Here is a 25,880-nt window from a genome sequence, read left to right on the forward strand (position 1 = left end):
TTAGGTCTGAAGTGTGTCCCTTGTAAACAGCATATATACGGGTCTTGTTTTTGTATCCATTCAGCGAGCCTGTGTCTTTTGGTTAGAGCATTTAATCCATTCATATTTAAGGTAATTATCGATATGTATGTTCCTACTACCATTCTCTTAATTGTTTTGGGTTTGTTTTTGTAGGTCCTTTTCTTCTCTTGTGTTTCCCACTTAGAGAAGTTCCTTTAGCATTTGTTGTAGAGCTGGTTTGGTGGTGCCAAATTCTCTTACCTTTTGCTTGTCTGTAAAGCTTTTGATTTCTCCATCGAATCTGAATGAGATCCTTGCCGGGTAGAGTAATCTTGGTTGTAGGTTCTTCGGTTTCATCACTTTAAATATATCCTCCCACTTCCTTCTGGTTTATAGAGTTTCTGCTGAGAAATCAGCTGTTAACCGTATGGGAGTTCCCTTGTATATTATTTGTCATTTTTCTCTTGTTGCTTTGATTAAATTTTCTTTGTCTTTAATTTTTGTCAATTTGATTACTATGTGTCATATGTTTCTCCTTGGCTTTATCCTGCCTGGGACTCTCTGCACTTCCTGGACTTGGGTGGCTATTTCTTTTCCCATGTTAGGGAAGTTTTTTACTATAATCTCTTCAAATATTTTCTCAGGTCCTTTCTCTCTCTCTTCTCCTTCTGGGACCCCTATAATGTGAATGTTGGTGCATTTAATGTTGTCCCAGAGGTCTCTTAGGCTGTCTTCATTTCTTTTCTTTTCATTCTTTTTTCTTTATTCTGTTCTGCAGCAGTGAATTCCACCATTCTGTCTTCCAGCTCACTTTTCCATTCTTCTGCCTCAGTTATTCTGCTATTGAGTCCTTCTAGTGTATTTCTCATTTCAGTTATTGTATTGTTCATCTCTGTTTGTTTGTACTTTAATTCTTCTAGGTGTTTGTTCTTTAATTCTTCTAGGCCTTTGCTAAACATTTCTTGCATTTCCTCGATCTTTGCCTCCATTCTTTTTCCGAGGTCCTGGATCATCTTCACTATCATTATTCTGAATTTTTTTTCTGGAAGGTTGGCTATCTCCACTTCACTTAGTTGTTTTTCTGGGGTTTTATCTTGTTCCTTCATCTGGTACATAGTGCTCTGCCTTTTCATTTTGTCTTTCTTTCTGTGAGTGTGGTTTTCATTCCACAGGCTGCAGGATTGTAGTTCTTCTTGCTTCTGCTGTCTGCCCTCTGGTGGATGAGGCTATCTAAGAGGCTTGTGCGAGCTTCCTGATGGGAGGGACTGGTGGTGGGTAGAGCTGGGTGTTGCTCTGGTGGGCAGAGCTCAGTAAAACTGTAATCTGCTTGTCTGCTGATGGGTGGGGCTGAGTTTGCTTCCTGTTGGTTGTTTGGCCTGAGGCGACCCAGCACTGGAGCCCACAGGCCCTTTGGTTGGGCTAGTGGCAGACTCTGGGAGGGCTCACACCCAGAGTACTTCCCAGAACTTCTGCTGCCAGTGTCCTTGTCTCCATGGTGAGCCACAGCTGTCCCCTGACTCCACAGGAGACCCTCCAACGCAGGTAGGTCTGGCTCAGTCTCCCATGGGGTCCCTGTTCCTTCTTGCTGGGTCCTGATGCACACACTACTTTGTGTGTGCCCTCCAAGAGTGGAGTCTCTGTTTCCCCCAGACGTGTCGAAGTCCTGTAATCCAATCCCACTAGCCTTCAAAGTCTGATTCTCTAGGAATTCCTCCTCCCATTGCTGGACCCCCAGGTTGGGAAGCCCGGCATGGGGCCCAGAACCCTCCCTCCAGTGGGTGGACTGCTGTGGTATAAATGCTCTCCAGTGTGTGAGTCACCCACCCAGCGGTTACGGGACTTGATTTTACAGTGATTGCGCCCCTCCTACCATCTCACTGCTGCCTCTCCTCTGTCTCTGGACGTGGGGCCTCCTCTTTGGTAAGCTCCAGTGTCTTCCTGTCGACGATCACTCAGCAGTTAGTTGTGACCCCGGTGCTCTCACGAGAGGGAGTCATGTAATACTTTTGAGATGCTTTCTCAGAGTGAGTTTATATGTACTTTAAGAGCAAAACTATGTATAAGAAACTGTTTTATAGAAAAGCATTTTTGGGGACAAGCACGGATATTGGTTAAACTCATTATTTATACATTTACTCATTCAAGAAATACTTACTGAGTACTACTATATGCCAGGGAGAGTTGCAGCCCTCATAAAGGTAACTGTCTAGGGGGAGCAGAAAGACAATAACAGACAAAGATGATCAATAAGTCACTTTACAGTGTATCAGTAGGCGATGTATGCTCTAGGATGGCACAGAGCAGAGTAAAGGGGTTGGGAATGCAGGCGGAAGGAAGGTTCCCATGTGATGGACAGGCTTCCCTGCCAGGCTAGCCAAGGCTGGGCTAACACATGGCAAAATCGACAACTTTCTATGTCTTAGTAAAACAAAAGCTCTCTTCTCACTGAAGTTACATCTCTAAAGTACTGAAGAGTGATTCTGTCCAGGGTTACTCAGGCTCCCAGTCTGAGGAGGCCACAAAACTTTGTGGCATGACCCTCTGACCCCTGAGTACCAAAACAGGCCAAGAGAGAGCTGTGTGGCCCTGAGCTGGCTCCTTCATACTTCATCCCAGAAGAGAAACGCACTCCTCTACCCTCCACCTCTGATGTGAAGTAGTCACAAGGCCCGGGTTACTGCAAGGAAGTGTCAGGGAGCAGACAGCATTTTGAGGTACACTACTATTATTTCTACTGCATTAGGGCAGACCAGGCATTTCAGGGTGCCGGGCAGAGGGAAGAACTGATGCTGAGTCTCTGATGGGGGGGGGTGTGTGCCTGGTAGATGGTGCAAAGTGGTGGTTCCTGGTTATCACACCAATATGTGGTGAGAGCAGACATCCGCAGCTGTGCTCCAGTGGACACGTAGGGGCCTTCTAGGTTGGAAGAGTGATCCATCACCTTGAATGTGGTAAGTCAAAATATTACTGTATGTGTTTCTGACAGTGGACAAAAGACTTTGGAGCTTCCTTAAAATTCTAAAATGAAGGGTCCATGATACCTAAGCATTAAAAAAAAAACACAAAAAGACAAAACAAAAAAAAACCTACTATACTGGACTACCGCATAATTTCTCTGGTAAATATTACATAAGAAATTACAGTGATGTCTTAAATTCTATAGAATTTAACAAGCACAGAAAAATGGAGTCAGTTTGAGCCTTTCTATTTTGGTTTAGACTAGCCCTGTTCAATAGAAATACAATGTGAGTCAGTTATGAAATTTACAACATTGTACAAGTCACATTAAACAGTTGAACAGAAATGGGTGAAATTAATTTTAATAATATATTCTATTTAATGAAGCCTATGTAAAGTATGATTTTGATGGTATTCGATATAAAAATAATTAATGAGATTGAAATCTGGTGTACATTTTACTGCTACAGCATCTTTCAGCTTGGACTACCCACGTACCATGGGAGCCAGAGTCCTGTTGGCTTGGGGCGACCATCTCGGAGAACCCAATTCTAGACCAACGTGCAACACCCAAAGTCAGAGGGCTCAGCAAAGCCCTCTATTTCTTCACTGCAAATACACGTGCATACTTTATAAAGAAGTAAAATGAAAACAGGATGTGCTTCTCAGTTTTACAAGGAATGCTCAAGTTCAGAGATTCAACAGAGGGGCTTTATATAAGAACAACAACAGTAGAGGTTTTGTTAGAGTTGCCCCATGCAACCCTGCACATCCCTGAAAGGGACATCCGTGTAGATTCCAGTATGAACAGAGTACTAAGGATAATATCAGTAACAAATAATAAGCAAGCATGGTACTAGGTATTTCACAAACCACCTCAATCAGTTCTCACAAGCACCCTATAATTGTCCTCCATTTACGGAAAAGAAATGCACATAGAGAGTAATTAACATGTGCCCTGCCACAGCTGGGATTACCCAGTGCCTGGAAGGGAACCCAGCCCTGGCGGAATCATTTTTTTCAATATGCTGCACTGCTCCATTTAAAACTTTCCACAGTCAAGGGATTTTCACGCAATAATAAAGCTCCTTACTGGAACAACCTGTAGAGGATAAAGTCCTCTCATGCAAACCATTCTCTTCTGCAGGAGAAATTGCCTTGACACAAATCTTTGTGTTGGGATTTTGTTTAAAGCACTGGATAATGATTACATGTGAAATGGATATTCCAAACACCTTAAAATGCTGTGCGTACAGATATGATCGATATCAGGGCTAATTTTAAATCACAAAGTAGCACCTGCTGACTTATTATAAGCAACTGTTTTATGAAGAGCGGAGAGCCTCAAAGACTCACACTGCATACATGACGAGCCCCCCTAGTGATGGACTGAAGCTCATTGGAAGCAGGGATCCATCATCCGTGTCCGACGTGGCAGAGGACCGAACGTCACCCGCCCTGTGTCAGATGCTGCGATTAGGACGATGGGCGTCACGTGACAGCACACGGCCCTCTGCCACCTGCCGTTAGTAACTGAGGTACCATCTGATAACGGTTTATGCAAATAAGGACTCCAGGCGCACATGCCCACAAATGGAATAAAAGTAATTATTCACCTATCTTCCTAGATCCTAACTTTAGAGAATAGCATTCTCATCAAATTTCTGTAACCCAGGGACTGAAAACTGTAGTCCAAGTAGCACTGACCGGAGGTGTCAGAGAAGGAGAGATGGGAGAGAGGAAGGAAGAAAAGGAGGAGGGGGGAGGGGAGGACATGGGGGAAGGGGAGGAGGGGGACGGGAGGAGACCCAGAAGGTTTTCTATGCAGTTATATCAGACTCTAGGGGAAATAAGTCAAACTCATGAAAAATCCCCAGTACAGACAAAAAATTCTATTGCTGTCTATTCTGTTCCTTCAAATGCTATCGAATTATCTCTGGGAAATCTATGAATGTATGTTTATGAAAATCAGCTGTTGGCTGATGGTTCTACTGTTAGGCAAGATTTCCTTACGACGTTCTTATCCAGAACCACTGTTGGCCATTTCACAGCATATAACAAAGCGACTGCCTCAGTGTTCATCATTTAAACATGAAGCATTTCCCTGGAAAAGCATCTGAATTAGTGGCAAGTAACTGCTGTTATGAATGCAGTTTCAATTGGATAATCCATTCTGAACCCCAACTATTTTTCCCACAGCTTGTCATCTGCTTATGAGTTGTCTCTCTAGATTTCTACCAGGGCAACAGCTCAGGAATCCAGCCCTGGAGTGTTTTGGGGCTCTTCGAAATGTCGCCTGACATGTTATGGCCAAATTTTGTTTTTCCCCTTTAGAGCAGTTAAGTAAGGAATACGTAAAATAAATGAAGTGCATGCATACGGCCACTTTTGCTACTCAGCTTCTCAGCTGCTAATGAAGATTTGGGGTATCTGGATGCCAAAGCGTTAAGCTCTTAAGTGGCCTAGAAAACCCAGCAGAACTCCACATTTCAATAGCCCAGAACTCCAGCCTATTTGCAAGGATCTGTCACTTTAATGGAAATAGCCTGAAATCATAAGAAATTGTGACTCAAGGAATTCCATCACCTTTAGAAATTGCCCATTTATGTATAATTTAGACACCATTTCATATAAATTCCACAGACCAAACTATCATTTTCATGAATGAAATGTTGTTTCACAGTTTCACTGGGCACATTATGTGGTGACCTATCAGAAAGAGCATTCCAGCTATGATCCAAGTTTCACGTACCTGTGAATTTATTACTGTGCCACTAAATCCGCGACGCTACACAAGTAGGTGAGTATGTCAGTAGTGGTCATTCCACTTAGGCATCAGTGGCGTTCACCCAGGCTTCCTAGGCAACACCAGCATCCACCCAGGATGTCCTTGGAGGAGTTAGGATTAAAAGCCTGTTGACTGTTACCAAACTTACAAGTGTTTGTTTCCCATTATTATCAGATATTTTTCAAGACCCTCCCAAGCATATGGTGCTGTGAAAAATCTTCAAGCTATTTTTGTCTGTTACTTTTAAAGTGTCATAAAACATAAGACAGGTTGATTTCTGTGCTTATGGAGGAGCGGACTACACCAAACAGGTTTTAATAGAACTAAACAGAGTAGGCTAAAAAGTAAGAGGGGGGCAGAGAAAGTTATCCTCATTTCTATCATATTAAAATCCTGTTCCAGGCAACATGCATCACAAAAAGATGAAAAAAAAAAATCAAGAAAACAATTTTGGGAGTAATACTCTATACAAAAGTCCAGCAAGGACTGAATAAAATTGATCTGTGTTGAGTGGAACAGTTAAGACAAAATATACCCACGCTATATTGAAACTTGAAGTCACCCGATGGTCAGAGGAAACAATTTTCCTCCAGTACACCCGGGATGATGGACTTGGAAAAGTATTTTAGAATAATAAGATTTAAATATGCAAGTATGCACTTTCTTCTGGACCATGTAGCTAAATAATGAAATTCAGCATCCAGAGAGAATAAGAATAAAATAAAACAGAATAAGACAACATTGGGCAGCCAAACACATTTTAATTGATTTATCCATCATTTTCCAAAAACTTGTGCATTGATTTTTCTACCTTTAATTTCAGCCTAGAGAAATAACTATTTTATTTTGATCTGTGGAAAACTCATTTCACCTGCAGGAAGAGTCAGCCAACTTTGCAGATTTGCATTGTGATCACTTTCTCTTTAAGCCTGATTTCTCTCACACATACTCTAAGAAATCACAGCTTTCAAAGATCTGTCATTTCTCTTCAGCTTTTGTAACTTAATGCTTTTGATTTATGTCTACTTTTTCAACATTTTTCTTCTAGTTGGAAAATTCTTTGAAAATTATATGAAAGCTCTGTATTGCCTCCTTAAAAACACAAGTACACTTAAAAAATAATACAACGTTTTCTTAACAGTTTCAGGTGGTTCATACTCCCTTCTCCTCACCACCCAACCACCCCATGGTTCATAAAGTTCTTTTACAAATTTTTTGCTTCTAAGTTAATTTTCCTTTTTAAAGACATAAGAGATATTTATTAGAGAGTACTGATATGTTACTTACTTCGTTATGTCACAAAGATGTAATGTAAGGTGATACACTTCTAAAAAGACCCAGCTGATAAGGGACTCAGTATTCCTTGCTAAGATGCCATCTGGAGTTGCTACAGGTTCACTAAGGGATGTGACCATCCCAGCGCAACATTACAAAATAGAATACTTTGTCCTCAACAAACCTTGCACCTTGGGGCAATCTGCTAGCAATCTAGTATCCTTCTACTGAAGCTTTATAACATAGGACTGTAAAGGACATAAATACAATCTTTCAAAGTATCTTCCAAACGTGTTTTGTTTTGCTCTGGTTTGGTTTCTGTATGCTAATAACTCCAGAGAGAAAGATTTCACTGATCCTGATGTTATTGTTTGTTCTGTTTCTTCATTAGATGGTTTGTTTTCAGTACAGATTGGTGGAATTTTTTAATAGAAGATTCTGATGACAGAAGAAAGTATTTAGTTCTGGGGAAAAAAGACGAGCATAATTTGTTGATGCCGACCACATTCAAACAAGCTTAGCTTTAGAAATAAAGCATGACGAAACCCAAGTCTCTGATTTTACATGTAATTTTTATTGTGTGATTTAATCTACACCAAGTCTCTTGACTTAAAATAAAACGTATAAAAATCTACTTTAGGCAAAGATTCACTATTTAGTCTGAGAGTTAAGTCTTAAAACAAAGAAAAGGAATCTCTTGGGCTGGCGAGATTTGTTGCATCATGAACGTTGTGGATGGCCGGAGTTTCCCAGACAGTTGTGTAATTATCCAGAGCCCGTAGTGGATCCTTGAGGGGGACCCTTCTAACCTCCACGCTTCTCATAAATGTCGACACACGTGTGTCTGAAGTGCCCCCTTTTGTTGCCCTGGCACGTGGCCACGAGGAGGGGCTTCACTGCAGAAAAAGAAAACAATCTAGCAGGGCTGAGCTTTCCGGTTAAAAATTAATGAGGGAAAGAAGATTTTCTCCCTTTGCATCCTTCCCCATGCTCCACCCTCCTCTAAAGGTGGTGACTGTTGGCATATGAAAGTAGCAAGTTTGGAGGATGGGGTACCTTAACCTGGAGACTGTGCTTCCTGTCTGCTCCATCCTCCACCGCCACGGAGACTCACTTCACATCTGCATGTGTATGTGAGGTGGTCTCGGCAGGAGGGACGTCCCTGTGCAAAGGGGTCTCTGCCGGGAAACCTGCAAACTCCAGAAGAGACCTGACTGAAACCTGAGGACCCGGGAGTGGTCTGCAGACTGAATGACTTAAACCACTAAACGATCCGCCTCTAAGTATTCCAGACTGTGTTTCCACCGGTTAGAACTTGACACATATTTTCATACATTTTAATACTTTCAACATAACGTTTATTCACAACTGAAAATTATCTTAAGAAAATGTATGAACATTCCACTTTGGCTAGCTTATACAAAATTTACATTTGGCTTATTGGGTACCTATCTGAGCACGGTTTTGGAAAAATGGATACAATATAAAAAAACAGACTTCCAGTATGATTTACCAGAAACATATAAACCTTAGGAAATCGTTATGTGAATCACTCTTGCACATGTAATGTCCTTAGTTTCTCCCAAGAAACCTGATAAGGCGGATAGTTGTTTTTTTTTAATTAATTTATTTATTTGTTTATTTATTTTTGGCTGTGTTGGGTCTTTGTTTCTGTGCGAGGGCTTTCTCTAGTTGTGGCAAGCGGGGGCCATTCTTCATCGCGGTGCGCGGGCCTCTCACTATCGCGGCCTTTCTTGTTGCGGAGCACAGGCTCCAGACGCGCAGGCTCAGTAATTGTGGCTCAAGGGCCCAGTTGCTCCGCAGCATGTGGGATCTTCCCAGACCAGGGCTTGAACCCGTGTCCTCTGCATTAGCAGGCAGCTTCTCAACCACTGCGCCACCAGGGAAGCCCGGCAGATAGTATTATTTACCTAGTGACTGTGTTTAGTAAAACATACCGAAGCTTAATTATTTTTAAATAATTTGGAAATTGCTGGTCATCAACCAGAATAAAACCTGAGCATTTTTCTGCCACTGTGCTTTGTTTCTCTTGCCTCAAATCCAAGCTGAGGACAACAGAAACTCTCTGCTTATCCAAATACTCTTCATTTAAATTGATGCAGGGTGGCTCCAGAAGACCCCTTCAGTTTTCTGGAGGTTTCTGTTGGGTTTCCCTTCACGTCTAAGATCCCGAGGCTCTCACTGGAAGTGCTTGCCTGGCTGACTGGTGGAACCCTCCCTAATACATCACGGTCTGCCTACAACAGCTCAGACACCTTCTCATCTTTCAGAGCGCCAGGAACACGAACAAGGAGCTTGCCAGCTGAACCTGTCTGCCACAAGGTAAATAAAAGCAGGGGCAGTGTGCTGCTGTAATTTCAGAGTTATGATAGTCTTAATAAATGATGCACTCGCTGAGTTATAAATCATCTTCCTCCGACCAACTCCCTTGGCAGTCTTTTATAATAATACTTGGTGATTGTGACAGCTAATTGGAGTCACAGTAAATGATGGTGATGATTTGTTTCCAGAAAGGACTTCCAGTTAGAGAACAGGTGTGTCGAAGTGCTGACGCCCTCACACATCCGGGTGCCAGATAGACAGCCTGTGTTTCTGACACCGGCCTTAGTCTATTTCAGCAGCTGTAACAAAATGCCACAGACTGTGGGACTTAAACAACAAGCACCTATTTCTCACAGTTCTGGAGGCTGGGAAATCTAAGGTCAGGGTGTCAGCATGGTAAGGTTCAGGTGAAGACTGCAGACTGCTGTCTTCTCCCTGTAGACACACATGGTAGCAGGGCCAGATGGCTCTCTTTTGTAAGGGCACTAATCCCAGGTGTGAGGGCTCCACCCTCATGACTCTCTCACTTCCCAACGGCCCCATCTCCTAACACCACCACGTGGGAGGGTTAGGATTTAAACATCTGAACTGAGGTGTGTGCGGGGCAAACATTCAGTTCATAACAGCAGGTAACTCTGTAACATATCTTTGAAGGACTAAGCACAGATGCCAAATATTTATTCAGAAACAGGCACGGCCATCAGAGAAGAAAAAGAAATAAAAGGAATACAAATTGGAAAAGAAGAAGTAAAACTGTCACTGTTTGCAGATGACATGATACTATACATAGAGAATCCTAAAACTGCCACCAGAAAACTGCTAGAGCTAATTAATGAATATGGTAAAGTTGCAGGATACAAAATTAATGCACAGAAATCTCTTGCATTCCTATACACTAATGATGAAAAATCTGAAAGAGAAATTATGGAAACACTCCCATTTACCATTGCAACAAAAAGAATAAAATACCTAGGAATAAACCTACCTAGGGAGACCAAAGACCTGTATGCAGAAAACTGTAAGACACTGATGAAAGAAATTAAAGATGATACCAACAGATGGAGAGATATACCATGTTCTTGGATTGGAAGAATCAACATTGTGAAAATGACTCTACTACCCAAAGCAATCTACAGATTCAATGCAATCCCTTTCAAATTACCAATGGCATTTTTTATGGAGCTAGAACAAATCATCTTAAAATTTGTATGGAGACACAAAAGACCCTGAATAGCCAAAGCAGTCTTGAGGGGAAAAAATGGAGCTGGAGGAATCAGACTCCCTGACTTCAGACTATACTACAAAGCTACAGTAATCAAGACAATATGGTACTGGCACAAAAACAGAAACATTGATCAATGGAACAAGATAGAAAGCCCAGAGATAAACCCACGCACCTATGGTCAACTAATCTATGACAAAGGAGGCAAAGATATACAATGGAGAAAAGACAGTCTCTTCAATAAGTGGTGCTGGGAAAACTGGACAGCTACATGTAAAAGAATGAAATTAGAATACTCCCTAACACCATACAGAAAAATAAACTCAAAATGGATCAGAGACCTAAATGTAAGACTGGACACTATAAAACTCTTAGAGGAAAACATAGGAAGAACACTCTTTGACATAAATCACAGCAAGATCTTTTTTGATCCACCTCCTAGAGTAATGGAAATAAAAACAAAAATAAACAAATGGGACCTAATGAAACTTCAAAGCTTTTGCACAGCAAAGGAAACCATAAGCAAGATGAAAAGACAACCCTCAGAATGGGAGAAAATATTTGCAAACGAATCAACAGACAAAGGATTAATCTCCAAAATATATAAACAGCTCATTCAGCTCAATATTAAAGAAACAAACACCCCAATCCAAAAATGGGCAGAAGATCTAAATAGACATTTCTCCAAAGAAGACATACAGACGGCCACGAAACACATGAAAAGATGCTCAACATCACTAATTATTAGAGAAATGCAAATCAAAACTACAATGAGGTATCACCTCACACCAGTTAGAATGGGCATCATCAGAAAATCTACAAACAACAAATGCTGGAGAGGGTGTGGAGAAAAGGGAACCCTCTTGCACTGTTGGTGGGAATATAAATTGATACAGCCACTATGGAGAACAATATGGAGGTTCCTTAAAAAACTAAAAATAGACTTACCATATGACCCAGCAATTCCACTACTGGGCATATACCCAGAGAAAACTGTAATTCAAAAAGACACATGCACCCGAATGTTCATTGCAGCACTATTTACAATAGCCAGGTCATGGAAGCAACCTAAATGCCCACCAACAGACAAATGGATAAAGAAGTTGTGGTACATATACACAATGGAATATTACTCAGCCATAAAAAGGAACGAAATTGAGTCATTTGTTGAGAAGTGGATGGATCTAGAGACTGTTATACAGAGTGAAGTAAGTCAGAAAGAGAAAAACAAATACCGTATGCTAACACATATACATGGAATCTAGAAAAATGGTACAGATGAGCCGGTTTGCAGGGCAGGAGTTGAGACACAGATGTAGAGAACAGACATATGGACACCAAGGGGGGAAAACTGCGGTGGGGTGGGGATGGTGGTGTGCTGAATTGGGCGATTGGGATTGACATGTATACACCGATGTGTATAAAATTGATGACTAATAAGAACCTGCAGTATAAAAAAACAAACAAAACAACTAATACTAAACTTTCATTGGGTTATTTGTATGGAAATATGTTAATATAAATGTTTCAGACATTATATGAAATTTCTAAAAATCTTATAATGTTCTGGTATAATGTTATAAGTCATAATTCTAGTTATTACTTTAAAATGTATATCTCAGAAATAACTAATTTTCTTGTCAACTGCATTATTATGAACTTTCATCAAATCTTTAACAGTGGTCATTTTTAAGTCTTTTGTCATTTACAGACAGTTCTGGGTGTACTCTGATGCTTTTGCAAATATGTTCCTATAAAAGGGTTTCATCTTCAAGAAATTCATGGAAAAGATTCTGACAAGTACAGGTTTCTGGTAACTGACTGTACTGCTGAAATGAATGAATAAGCATTTTCAGAACTCTAATGAAAAACTGATGAACTCATAAAAGTGCTAACAAAAGATCAAGATGAAAAAAAAAATAGTTACATGGGACTGAGTGAACTGATGAGGGTGAGTATAATTTTTGTGACTTTCTGTTTGAATTAAAAAAAAAAAATCCCACAAGGACTCAGAGGCAAAGAATATACAAATCAATTTTCACTGCAAAGTAAAGGAGCTGTTACAGTGGAGGATTACTGGACTGAATGTCAGTATTATGACATAGTATGAGTGTGTTTCATGTTAGGTAATTGCAATCATTGTTGCTTTTGTTGTGGTCATCCATGTACAATGCTTGGTGTCAGTCTATTTATCTCTCGTAAAAATAAAATACAGTGTGTGTGTGTGTGAAAAAAAAAAAAAAAGATAAGCCCCTAACGGCTTCATTGTTGGCAGCTGAGGCACAGAAATTAATTAGTGACTTGTTTGTGTCAGAGTTCAATCTAGGATATATAACACTTAGGCAATTTCCTGAAAGTGTCTTAGCTTTAGTGTTCAGTGTTTGTGGTATCCGGACTGTCTCTGTGTGGATATCGTGAGGATTTTTTAATGTTTCTTGGAATTTGTTTTAGTTCATCATTTGCAGTTTTTTGATGAGCCCACCACAGCTACGACTTTTTCAGTATAATTATCCTCAGTGGAGCATCATCCTGGGTTACTGCATAGGAACCTCATCTTTCATCTGCATCCTGATGTATATAACTTATCGGCTGATCATCACTCCAGGGACACTTAAGGAGCATCTTATTAAAGGTATCACTCCAGAAACACTGACAGAAATTCCCTGTGGGGATATCCACTTGAATGCTGTGTAAAACATCAATGAAAGGAAAATGGCTTCCCAACAAGCTCTTCCTCCAGTTCTGACAAGTCACACCTCGCCTTCTCCCTCTAAGTCAATGAGTTGCCAGCTAAGCCTGCCGATGGAAGGGCCTTCTTCATAGAGACACAGTCCCAAAAGACTATGGTGCCCAGACTCTTATGGCCTCTAGCCACTTCTCTCTGTGAAATCTCCCAGACATGTTATCATGTTAGACTCTGTGATGCAGCTGAAGTGGACTGCTTTGGATGTGTGAGGGTGTGTATGGAGGTGATGAAAACCACCACATCGTCAGTTAGGATTAGGTTTAGGATCAAGTCTGTGAAAGTCTCCTGTATCATTCCTTGTTACGATCATCAGTATCTAACATCGTTTGCTTCCAAAGGTTTCACTGTTCATGAATGTATAAACCATTTAGGAGAAAACAGGGATACTGTCTTGCTAGCCATATATTTCCTGAGTAGCATAGAATTCTGTAGCCGGAATCTACTAGAACTCTGTAACCTGTGTGCTGCTCTGGAGTCAGGAGAGGAAGATGTAAGAAGCTAAGCTGAAAAATAATGTGTACGTGTGAGCATGTGTGTCTGTGTACACTGTTGTTCCAGTGTGTCCCTATCTCTATTCTAATACTTCGGGTCCGTTACAAACTATATGAATTTCCTCTAGTTTTTCTTACATTAACAAATTTCACCTACTGAAAAAAAAAAAAAAAAAAGAAACAGGCAAGGCTGACGTACAGTGCATGAGACGCGTGTGCATCTCACAGAACATTGAGTTAAAGCATCTCACTTTCCAGATAAAAGACGGAGGCCCAGCGGCATGGCACAGAAAAAAAAAAACAACACACACACACAAGAGAGATAGAGACAGATTATGTAAAACTAGAGAAAAAAATTGTCCCAAAGACTCAGGGCATCAGAACCCCAACAGGAAAAAAACTGGGCAAAGGACAGGAACAGATGTGGGGAAATGAATCGGGCAGGGCAGTTTTGTTCTATCCCATTAGTGACCAGGGAAGAGAAGTCAAAGCAAGGAGATAACACTGGCCATATGACTGGCCGCATTATAGAGCTGGTGTGTTTCTGAGTGTTTAGAATTGTGGGGAAAGAGCCCTTTGCAGACCGTGGTGGGACTGTAGATGGGGGTATTGATGCATTCACGCTGGTAATGTGTAAAAACTTGTAAAATTAGAACTGCAGCACATATTCTTGTTTCAGAAGTTGCAGTCCTAGAAAATACCCTGAGGAAATTCTCACATATGTAGAAGGGTCCATGAGAACAGATGGCTGGATATTCCCTGTAAAGTTCTTAATAATAGAAAGAAATGGGACACAACCTAAATCTGGATGCCAAAAGGGAAAATTTTAGTTAAATAGTGGTACATTCACACCAGGGAATACTAACTACTTTTTGAAGACTTTGGTTCATGATACATGAAAATATCAAAAGTCCACGTTTCAGTAAAAATCAAGTCAGAGAATAATATACATCTGTATTGGACTGAATGTCTGTGTCCCCCTCAAATTCATATGTTGAAGGCCTAACCTCCATTGTGATGGTGTTAGGAGGTGGGGCCTTTGGAAGTAATTAGGTTTAGATGAGGTCATGAGGATGGGGTTCCCATGATGGGATTAGTGCCCTCCAAGAAGAGGAACAGACCAGAGATTCCTCTCTGCCAGGAGAAGACATGGCAAGAAGGTGGCCGTCTACAAGCCAGGAAGATGGCCTCACCAGGAACCAACCACGCCAGCACCCTGATCTTGGACTCCCAGCCTCCAGAACTGTGAGAAAATGCATGTCTGCTGTTCAAGGCCCTCAGTCTTTGGTATTCTCTTATAGCTGTCTGAGCTGACTAATACAGTATCCTATAAAGCAACTTACAATTAAAAAAAAAAATCCCCAAGTGTTTGGGTATGTTTGTGTGTAGAGAATGTCTTGAAGGGCCCCCAAAAAAATGGTAACAAGAGGTTTAAAATAAAGGGAGGCTTTCACTTTTATTCTATGTACTTCTGTTATTTCATTTGTAATTATTACTTATTAAATACTTATTAAAATTTGATAGTTAATAAAATATCCCCCATTCAACTACTGCAAATACGCTGACCTTGTGTCTTTCCAGCAGTCGATCCAGGCTCTCTTCTCTTCTTAACCTTCCTAATTAAGTCTCACCCCTGGCCTTTGACCCCTCACACATGGCAGAGGAAGGAAAGGGAGCCTAGTTATTTCCAAATTGGCCTGTTTAGTATCCTCTGGCCGCAGAGGAGCCCAGAGCTGGTGAACGTGAAGCTTGAAATGGTCTGTGGTCTCATCGAGGCTTTCCATGCTTGTCTGCCCCAAAATGTGTACAGTAACAATGCTTTTCATGAGCTGTCACGGGCAAAGTACACATGAAATGTGAAAACATTTTCATTTGTTTATTTCTTCAAGGCACTGGTTTAATATCCCAGGCACACAGCAGAGGTTCATTCCTTACTGGAGTCTGTGTGTCAATGTATTTTTTTTTTAATTGATTTATTTATCTTTGGCTGTCTTCGTTGCTGTGAGAGGGCTTCTCACTGCGGTGGCTTCTCTTGTGGAGCACAGGCTCTAGGTACACGGGCTTCAGTAGTTGTGGTGCACGGGCTTCAGTAGTTGTGGTGCACAGGCTTAGTTGCTCCACGGCATGTGGGATATTCCCGGTCCAGGGATTGAACCTGTGTCCCCTGCATTGGCAGGCAGAGTCTTAACCACTGCGCCACCAGGGGAGGCCTCAATATATTTTTAATGACAAATCTGCACACCCAGCATGCCAGTCAAGGGTCCAAGGGTTTCTGGGCTATACTTGGTTCTGGTTACTCTGGTACTTCTCAGTATATGGTAAGTAATTAGAATCGTGACAGATTTGTTAATAGAAGTGAAGCAAGCATCTAAAATGTAACCCATCTTTTACCCTTTTTAAAACAGAACTAAATCACATGCATAAATATCTAGTTTTTTTTTTTTCTTTTAAAAAAAGGAGTAGAAGTGGGAATTCTGAAAGAATCAAGCCAAGATTTTCTACTTACAAAGTAGGAGTGTTTTTGTCTTTCTCACACACTTCGGTCTAGCATGAAATGGCAGCAAGAGTAAGACAGCATCAAGTTGAATAAAAATGTGATGATAAAACCATAGTGTATCAGTCATTTCCTATCTTAAATTTAATTTTTTGAATAAAAATTAAATTTAGCTTAGAAGAAAACAAAAAAAACTTACAATTTCTCTGAAATTTTCCCTTGTTTCCCAAGGAATTTAAACTGCTAAGTGGACCTCTAATCGCAAAATTGTGAATCACACTACCCCAAATTTTATATTAAAGAAATAGTGACTTTAAAAGGTCATTTAATAGAGCATACATATACATATTGATCTATTTTCTAATCATTAAGGAAAATCTAAAATGTATGTGCTTCAGGACTTTCCTGGTGGTGCAGTGGTTAAGAATCCGCCTGCCAATGCAGGGGACACCGGTTCCATCCCTGGTCTGGAAAGATCCCACATGCCACGAAGCAACTAAGCCCGTGCACCACAACTACTGAGCCTGTGAGCCACAACTACTGAGTCTGTGTGCTGTAACTACTGAAGCCCGTGCACCTAGAGCCCATGGTCTGCAATGAGAAGCCACCGCAATGAGAAGCCCGCGCACTGCAACAAAGAGTACCCCCTCTAACAGCAACTAGAGAAAGCCCATGCTCAGCAATGAAGACCCAATGCAGCCAAAAATAAAAAAATTAATTAATAAAATAAAATGTATGTGCTTCTACTTTATTGTGGGTCTAAATGTTCCTTTTAAATAATTTTGTAAAGATAGATAAAAATGATAGATATAGATGTAATATTTTGTAATATAGGATATCAGAAATGCCTGTCATATCATTTTGGTAATTCACACCAGGGTGATGGTGGCCTCGTGTAATGAGTTTGGGAGTGTTCCTCCCTCTGCTATATTTTGGAAGAGTTTGAGAAGGATAGGTGTTAGCTCTTCTCTCAATGTTTGATAGAATTCGCCTGTGAAGCCATCTGGTCCTGGGCTTTTGTTTGTTGGAAGATTTTTAACCACAGTTTCAATTTCAGTGCTTGTGATTGGTCTGTTTATATCTTCTATTTCTTCCTGGTTCAGTCTCAGAAGGTTGTGCTTTTCTAAGAATTTGTCCATTTCTTCCAGGTTGTCCATTTTATTGGCATATAGTTGCTTGTAGTAATCGCTTATGACCCTTTGTATTTCTGCAGTGTCAGTTGTTACTTCTGCTTTTTCATTTCTAATTCTATTAATTTGAGTCTTGACGCAGACGTAGAGAATGGACTTGAGGACATGGGGAGGGGGAAGGGTAAGCTGGGACGAAGTGAGAGAGTGGCGTGGACATATATACATTATCAAATGTAAAATAGATAGCTAGTGGGAAGCAGCCGCATAGCACAGGGAGATCAGCTCGGTGCTTTGTGACCACCTAGAGGGCTGGGATAGGGAGGGTGGGAGGGAGACAGAAGAGGGAGAGGATACGGGGATATATGTATATGTATAGCTGATTCACTTTGTTATATAGCAGAAACTAACACACCACTGTAAAGCAATTATACTCCAATTAAGGTGTTAAAAAAAAGAAATGGAAAGGGGAATTAATTCTGTACTTATTTCCCTTGGGTGGTAAAGTTATGATGCCAGCCCAACCTGCTTCCGACAGCCACTGTGAGTTTATCTACACGAGGAAAACTCACGATGAGCCCCTGGATGTGTCTTCAAATTTAGAATCCTTCAGATGTCTCAGGGGCCCCCTGGGAAATGCACACAGTGGTGATCGAGACCCTGGTGGACTTCCCTTGCTTGGGGACCAGCACACAAGGCCAGACTCATGTCACAACACCCAGAATGTGCTGGAAACAGAGCAAAGAGAGAGTGGATTTCTCACACACCTGCTGTGCGCCCCGCCCCCAGGAACCCCTGACGTACCTCCTGGATGGGTGGGGTCCCCGGGTTTGATGGTGGGTGCTGGAGGGAGCGTGCCCTGTGCCTCCCAGGTGTAGCACGGAGACCCCTTCTTCTGCTCTCATCCATCAATGTACGATGTACTGGTCCTTTGAGATGTTTTCTATTTTGTTTTCTTCCCTCTCCTTATTAGCTTTTTAGTGTCTGTTTATCATCAATCAAATACCTTGCTTTCCTGGAGGCTGCTCCTTTCCCTCTGAAAAGCCAACATATGAGCAAACAAAAGTCCAGCCCTTTCTCATAGAAATACCCAGTACTTCCTGGCGTTCAACACCTGGATTCTGAAAGGTGCCCTGACTGGCAGGAGATGCCCACCTCCAGTGAGCCATAGGCTAGTTTTTCTCAAAGTGGGACCTCAAGAACAACAACTTGAACACCACCTGGGAAGATGTTAGCACTGCAAATTCCTGGGCCCCCCTCAGACCTCCTGGGAAAAAGTTCTGGAGGTGAAGCCAGCAATCAGTGTTTTTACCAGCTGACTTAAAGGCCCACGCACATTTGAGAACTATTGGCTTAAACGTCTGCCCATCATCTGGCTTTAGGAAACAGAGTTCAAGAGAATGACAAGTTTTAGGTACAACTCAGGGACGCCTTGCTATTTTGAATAGACCTAATTATCTGATCCACCCAGAGACATGTTTTCCTGATTCACCTTTTACATTAGGCTGTCACAACAGTGCTGGAGAATCTTTAAAGTTCCTGGTGAGGCTAGAGTGGCTGGCCCACTGGGCAGGGGTTCCAACACACAGCCTTAAGGAAAGTCCCTAAAGCCCCCATCAGTCCCCGGCTGGCTTCAGGACCTTCCCAAACTTTCTCAGATTTTGTGTTCTAGACTTCTTTCCATCTCACCAATACCTGCAACTTCGTTCCTTCCTTTTTCTCTCAGCTTCAACCACCTGGCAAAAATCTCCAGCCTTGAAAATCCAACCAGCCATCTTTTCTGAAACAACAGCTAGTTTTCCAAGCACCGGTGGGAAAAAAGTCATAAACATAACCTCAACTGCAGCCTTCTCTCTCCCCAGAAAACCTTCAGTTTTTCCAGTCAACCCTTCCCCTTTCCCCACATAGGTATTTCAAAATTTCTCCACTTTTCCATTGACCGTCATAAATACCTGTGTGAGTAGTAGAAATCTCTATGCCCTTTACTGACAGTAATCATATTAAGATGTATTAAACATTTACTATGTGCCAACTACTAAGTCTTTATGAATATTATACCATTTCACCCTATCATTTTATGAAGTAGGAGGGATTATTATTATTATTTTTTAATTTTTATTCTCATTTTACAGATAAAGAAATTGAGGCACTTTTAGGAAGTGGAACAAACAAGGTTTGAATTAAGGCAATTGAACTCCACAGCCTGTGCAATGGAATGCTATCTTATCCTACAAAGCTTTGTGGTACCAAGAGATGTCACAGCTGTGGGCAAGGATCAGGTCAGAAGGGGATGTTTCTTGAACAACTGCCACTTTTAATACTCTTTGGATGATTTATAATGTTTCATGACTAGTGGGCATTCCTTGAAGTGATTCCTCAAAGGAATCCCCAAGCCCTGTCAAATGAACCCTCTGGCCTCGGGGCTCTGGAGAGAAGCTGGCAGCCTGCGGACACGGCCTCCAATGCTGGAGTCATTTCTGCTCAGGGTCTGGACAAGACCCTCAGAGAAACACTCCAGGAAGACCGACCTGAACAGACGCTGGATCATTTAAACAGGAGAGCGGAAAAAAGAGTGTTTCAGTAACAAAAGCCTACGATAAAAGATAGATTTAATCTTCATCTAAGTTAGGCGTGGCACAGAGTTTAACACTAAATAGCTTTATACATTTTATTTTATTTTTTAGAAAGCGGGGCTTCCCTGCTTTTGTTGCAGTGGCACAGTGGTTAAGAATCCGCCTGCCAATGCAGGGGACACAGGTTTGAGCCCTGGTCCGGGAAGATCTCACATGCCGCAGAGCAGCTAAGCCCGTGAGCCACAACTACTGAGCCTGTGCTCTAGAGCCCGCGAGCCACAACTACTGAGCCCGCGAGCCACAACTACTGAGCCTGTGCTCTAGAGCCCGCGAGCCACAACTACTGAGCCCGCGAGCCACAACTACTGAGCCTGTGCTCTAGAGCCCGCGAGCCACAACTACTGAGCCCGCGAGCCACAACTACTGAGCCTGTGCTCTAGAGCCCGCGTGCCACAACTACTGAAGCCCACGAGCCACAACTACTGAAGCCCGCAATCCTAGAGCCCGTGCTCCACAACAAGAGAAGCCACTGTAGTGAGAAGCCCGCGCACCACAACGAAGAGTAGGCCCCCCCTCGCCGCAACTAGAGAAAGCCTGTGAACAGCAACGAAGACCCAAAGCAGCCAAAAAATAAAAAAGCCCCTTACATAATCCTCTCCATTTTCCCGTCTCAGAGGCGAGACATTTCATCTCTTAGCTGCTGCTTCTAGTATTTGTCTCCTTGTCATAAGGCAACTGCTTGGTTTTCCCGTTTGAGGCATTAGCTCCCCACCACGGAAAATGATGGTTTTGCCCCTTCAGACCACAACTCCACACACACGCGTGTTCTAGTTCTCTCGCTCTCTCTCTGTCCACTGATGCTTCCTACATGCAGAGAGCACCAGGAGAGCTGCATGAGCGTTAGGGTTCACGTCGTCATTGCGCACACGGTATTCAGTGTGTATCATATGCCGTGAATGTTTCTTTCTGTGCAGTTCATTGCTTTCTCTAAACTCAATATTTGTCTTTTTTTTTTTTTTTTGCTGTTGCTTCCTTGCTTCCCCTTGATTTATCCCTAAAACTCTTCTTCCATTTTCTAGAACTCCTCTTAATTGGGTCAATCTCATATTCTTCCATTTCTGGATATAATCTAAAAATGAAAAAGTGGCGATAAATAAGACCCTTTGTGCTGTAGCAAATATCATCAAAGGGTTATAATTCATTCTAGCAAAGTTGTTGGTGTTCATCCCTAAGCTAAATAAATATTTAATTTTGACAACTCATGAGCATTCCAACGAGACTTGGACCTTCCATAGTCAAGTGTCATCGTTTTCAAGTCCAAATGTTAGCAGAGGTTAAGTGTTGATGGTCTGTACAAAGGGTTTAGAAAGGCACAAAATAAAGCGTGTATGAGTGTAACATGTAGACATAAACCACTGGGATATAGCTCATCACGGAATACATATTCTATGTCTACCACGATTACATCTTGGTCACCAAAAATACAGAATATGGTGAATGTCAAACAATATTATTAAGAAAATACTTTGACAGAAATACTTTGACAGAAAAATTAAGGTAATACTGGAATGAATATAAATAATGGTAGGCTTATTAGCATAGCGAGAACTTCCTATAACTCAATGAAGTAACGCTTTACACATATATAGTCCTCACTTTTGTGGCATGTTCCTAACATGAATCTACATGAATGTTATAATAATTTAACCAACTAATTTTTTTGGCCCCCAGTCAGCTGGTACAGAGGGCTATCCTGGCTTGCTGGTACTGTTCATCTTTTCCTCTTCCTCCTCATGGGAAAGGAAGACACAAATTAGTGGCAATATGTGTAAATGCATTCTCTGTACCAAGTACCGTGCTAGAAATGCAAAGAAGAAAACTAGAAGCTGAATTGGGCGATTGGGATTGACATGTATACACTGATGTGTATAAAACTGATGCCTAATAAGAACCTGCAGTATAAAAAAACAAACAAAACAACTAAAAAAAAAAAAAAAAAAGAAAGAAAACTAAAATCTCCAGGAAAGTATAGAAATACATATGTAATAAGATTGTTATATCACAATATATTAAGTGCAATACGCAATATGGTTTAATAGGATGGGTTATTTTTTAGAACTTGGTAGAAGATATTTCTTTTACAATTTGATTACAATACATATCACCCTTATGATCAGTATTACACATAAGGAGAGCTAAACTTTTATAAGAAATCTTATCAAAGGAGTTATCCAGGGGGATAGAATAAAATCTTGACCTTTCCATTTTCTGGTTATGTAAGCAAGACCAATTAACTAACATTTTAAAGCTTTAGTTTCCTTATACATAAGGGAAATGTATAATTACACAATGAATTATGCTAAGCATAATTCTTTCAGATTTAAGTGATTAATAAAAGATAACTGCTGCTATTATTACAATAAAAATACAAGGGAGGATGGGAAAGAGGGAGGGAGGGAAGTTATCAGGGGCAAAGTAAACATACCTTAAACAAAATAAAATTCAAACATATAAAATAAAAACTTTAGAAAAGGCCAGAAAAAAAAACCAGTTAACAATATTCTGGAGATTAGAAATAAATATTAAATGTGAAGAAACTGATTTTAATTGCTGAAATGTTGAGAGATTCAGTTTTTACTGGTAATAGTTTGAAGATCTTCTTGGTGATAAATGAAGAATAAGTGCAAATATTTTGCTTATTAGACCGGATGATAATATCCTTTACTCATCAGCATATCCTGTAACCAGTAGCTGTTTATACCAGAAAGAGAAACTAGTTAATGATAGTAGCTAAAATATAGTCAATAACCACTTTTTTTCAATATACCTATGACTGGAGTTTAGCATATTTTTACCTAATTAGGAAGGTGTTCATAGAAATTAAAACAATTGGGCTATTTTGAGACAAAAACTTTAAAATATACTTTTCTTCACTACACTAGTCTTTCTTATCTAATGGTTCTAAATCAAATATTCAATGCATACCTTTTAAATTCTTGGTCAAAACCAAAGCAGAATTTTAAGTGGTACTTTGTGGAAACTGTCTCAGCAAATGTACAATAGAAACTTTTCCAAAGACCTCTCAGAATATGAGGCTGAAACTCTATTGTTTTCTTTAAAAAAAAAAAAGTATGATATGTACCCCAAAAAGCTATGTGAATGCAAAAACTGGTAAAAAATATAGAGATGGGCTGTTGAACAGTATTTGTTAAACTGCAATTGGAAAAAAAATTCAGAGACACGTAGAAATCATTTTTGTAGCTCCCAGATCTCATCAGAATCTTGATCATGAAACATCCATCTGGAGGAGGAATAAAGCCACCTACCTGCCTAAAAACTGAGTGGATCATCACTTGAGAGAAATAACATATAACTGAATCCCAGCAAGCATACCCTTTAAACAGTGCATTTATAGCATGAGCTATTTTTCTAGAGACAGATCAACTATATAATATATTAGCAAACCAAGTAAGTAGATGTTATAATAGCATCCACTAAAGCAACAGGAAACGTGGTCTTAAAAGACTCTCGGCAAAATAACTTAAAATGCCTTTAATTTACAAGGTTTCAGAAGATATCAATTGCAGGGGGCTGGGCAAAGTAAAACACATCTCCATAAAAATCATAAGACAGGATTTTCCTTTCCTTACTCTCATCCTCTCACAAATGTACCCTGAGATTTCAGAGGTCCCACAATACCTTATGCTGCCATCACTCCAAGGTCTATTGCAGTGTGTGTGTGTGTGTGAATTCTTTTGAGTTTTATCATTATCGGTCTGCCGTACTCAGTAATTTTTAAGATCTTAAATATATTCTTCCACCAAAAAGTTTAATAAACGCTGTCCTTGATTTATGATTAGTTATTTCATGGAAGAGAAACCTAAAATAGAAAACAGTCGTTGCCACTCTTTCGCCCCAAGAGCTAGATGAGAACACGGATCAAACACCGAGAGTACTTCAGTAAGCCAAGAATTAATGAGACTATAACGATAAACCAGTCAGCAGTGCTGTTTTTACACCAGACCATGATGGCTTTGACGAGCCATGTCATGGTCCAGAGTCTCCACTTATTTCGAAGAAACTTTGAAAAGTGAAACCGAAAATAGTCTGTCCATAACAGATGCCATAATAGGTTATACATTTCTTCCCACCAAACAGCATGAGTCTAATCTTTTCTGGATAGATCCTTCTTTGATTAATTCTCAGGGAAGCCTTTTTCCTGGCCAGACAGGAGAAAGTGCAAAAGATACATGGTCTAATTCTAATGAAAGTAAAACACGACAGGCTGACCTTTCCAACTCACTCATACGTGGTGCAAACTGAGTGAAGGGCTCTTATTCTAAATAGATCTGTGAAGAACAGAAAAGAGATCAAAAGTTATTCTTTGTGTTTAATAATAAAATTGAATCTATTGTCAAAATAGGGATTGTAACAAAGGTGATTATCAGGGAAGATTTTATCTATTTTCCCGTAGAATGTTTTAGGGTAGCATTTCATTTTCCATTTATATTAACTTCTCTTTGATGGATACAAGATGAGATGACAGTGGAATTGCTTAGATCATAAGGAAAAAAATGAATAAAGAAGCAGTATTATGAAATCACCTTCTTATCAGTTGCCTCAATTTAAGTTCATCCTGATGATAAACTTCTTATAGGTCAGTAAAATTATTTGTCATACTGATAATGACAGTGTATTGCACAGTTTTGTGTTTTATATAAAAGTACTGTTTTCTAAATTTCCCAAGGATCATCTAAGCCCTAAAATCAAAATTTCCTACTTCTTCACATTGTGTCCCAAACTCACTTAACTTGACAATTTTACCTTTGATGCCTAACATTATTCATTGACTTTTATTTTTTAACCTTGAAAGATGAGTGCGTGTTCTACTCCTGACTCTGCTATGAACCAAATGACAGCAGACAGGTTTTAGAACCAGGAATTTTAGAGCTCATCCGCGTACAATGACCAGCAGCAAAGCTGACACTGGGAACCAGCTCCTGAACCCTGGTCTTTCTGTGCCATCGCAACCAGTTCTGGGACCTGAGTCTCACAAATGTGTTTTATTATTAAAAAAATATAGTATTGAGGGAACAGATGTCTCCATGGGTTTCCATTCCACTGTATGAAAATGTATAAAATCTTAAGAGACATATTTTGAGGAAATCAATGGCTACTTTATTTAAAAAGAATTGCCCCGGAACAGATCGCAGACTCCCAAGAAATTAAAGAGGAACAACAACCTTTAAGGTTGACGGTTTAAAGAATTCTTTGTTTTTCCAAATCTCAATTATGATGAACTCTCTATTTTTTCATTTCGAGGACCATGTAAAATAGAGGGGAAATAACAAATCAATTGGTCCTCTTTAGTGATGAGAATGCTGTATAAATAGTGACTTTTATCTAAGTGGATTTTTGCCCCCTGAGGCAAATCTTACATTGTGAACTAATAGTTGTTCAATAGGCATAATCTGATTCAGTTCGCCAAGCTGAATTTCAACAAATGTTGCTGAATGCTCACCATGTAGTTTTCACTGTGCGATGAGTTAACCACAGTACAGCACACAAAAGAGGCATGAAATGAATGCTTTAGTGTTGTGAGGCAGACATTAAACCATCAAGAAACAAAGCAAAAACGATCCTTACAGACCGTAAGACAGCTGTAATAGAAACAGTTCGCTGGGCTCATTGCCTAGTAACTGTGTGACATCAAACAAGTTACTTAACCTCTCTGTGCTTCAACTTGCTCTAAAGAATTACGGTACCTCGGTGGCATTGAAGACTCAGTTAGTTAATATACATAAAGCATCTAGCACATCAGAAGAGCCATATGTGTTAGCTACTGTTATACTTTCTTGCACAT

General features: G+C 40.5%; 1 protein-coding gene across 1 annotated transcript in view; it reads right to left on the reverse strand.

Moving 5' to 3' along the window:
- CSMD1 (CUB and Sushi multiple domains 1) overlaps positions 1-25,880 on the reverse strand; it is a 1,828,277-nt gene that overhangs the window by 1,003,500 nt on the left and 798,897 nt on the right. The window lies entirely within an intron of this gene.

This window comes from Balaenoptera acutorostrata, chromosome 21 (assembly GCF_949987535.1).
Source record: "Balaenoptera acutorostrata chromosome 21, mBalAcu1.1, whole genome shotgun sequence".
In the NCBI taxonomy this organism is placed as follows: Eukaryota; Metazoa; Chordata; class Mammalia; order Artiodactyla; family Balaenopteridae; genus Balaenoptera; species Balaenoptera acutorostrata.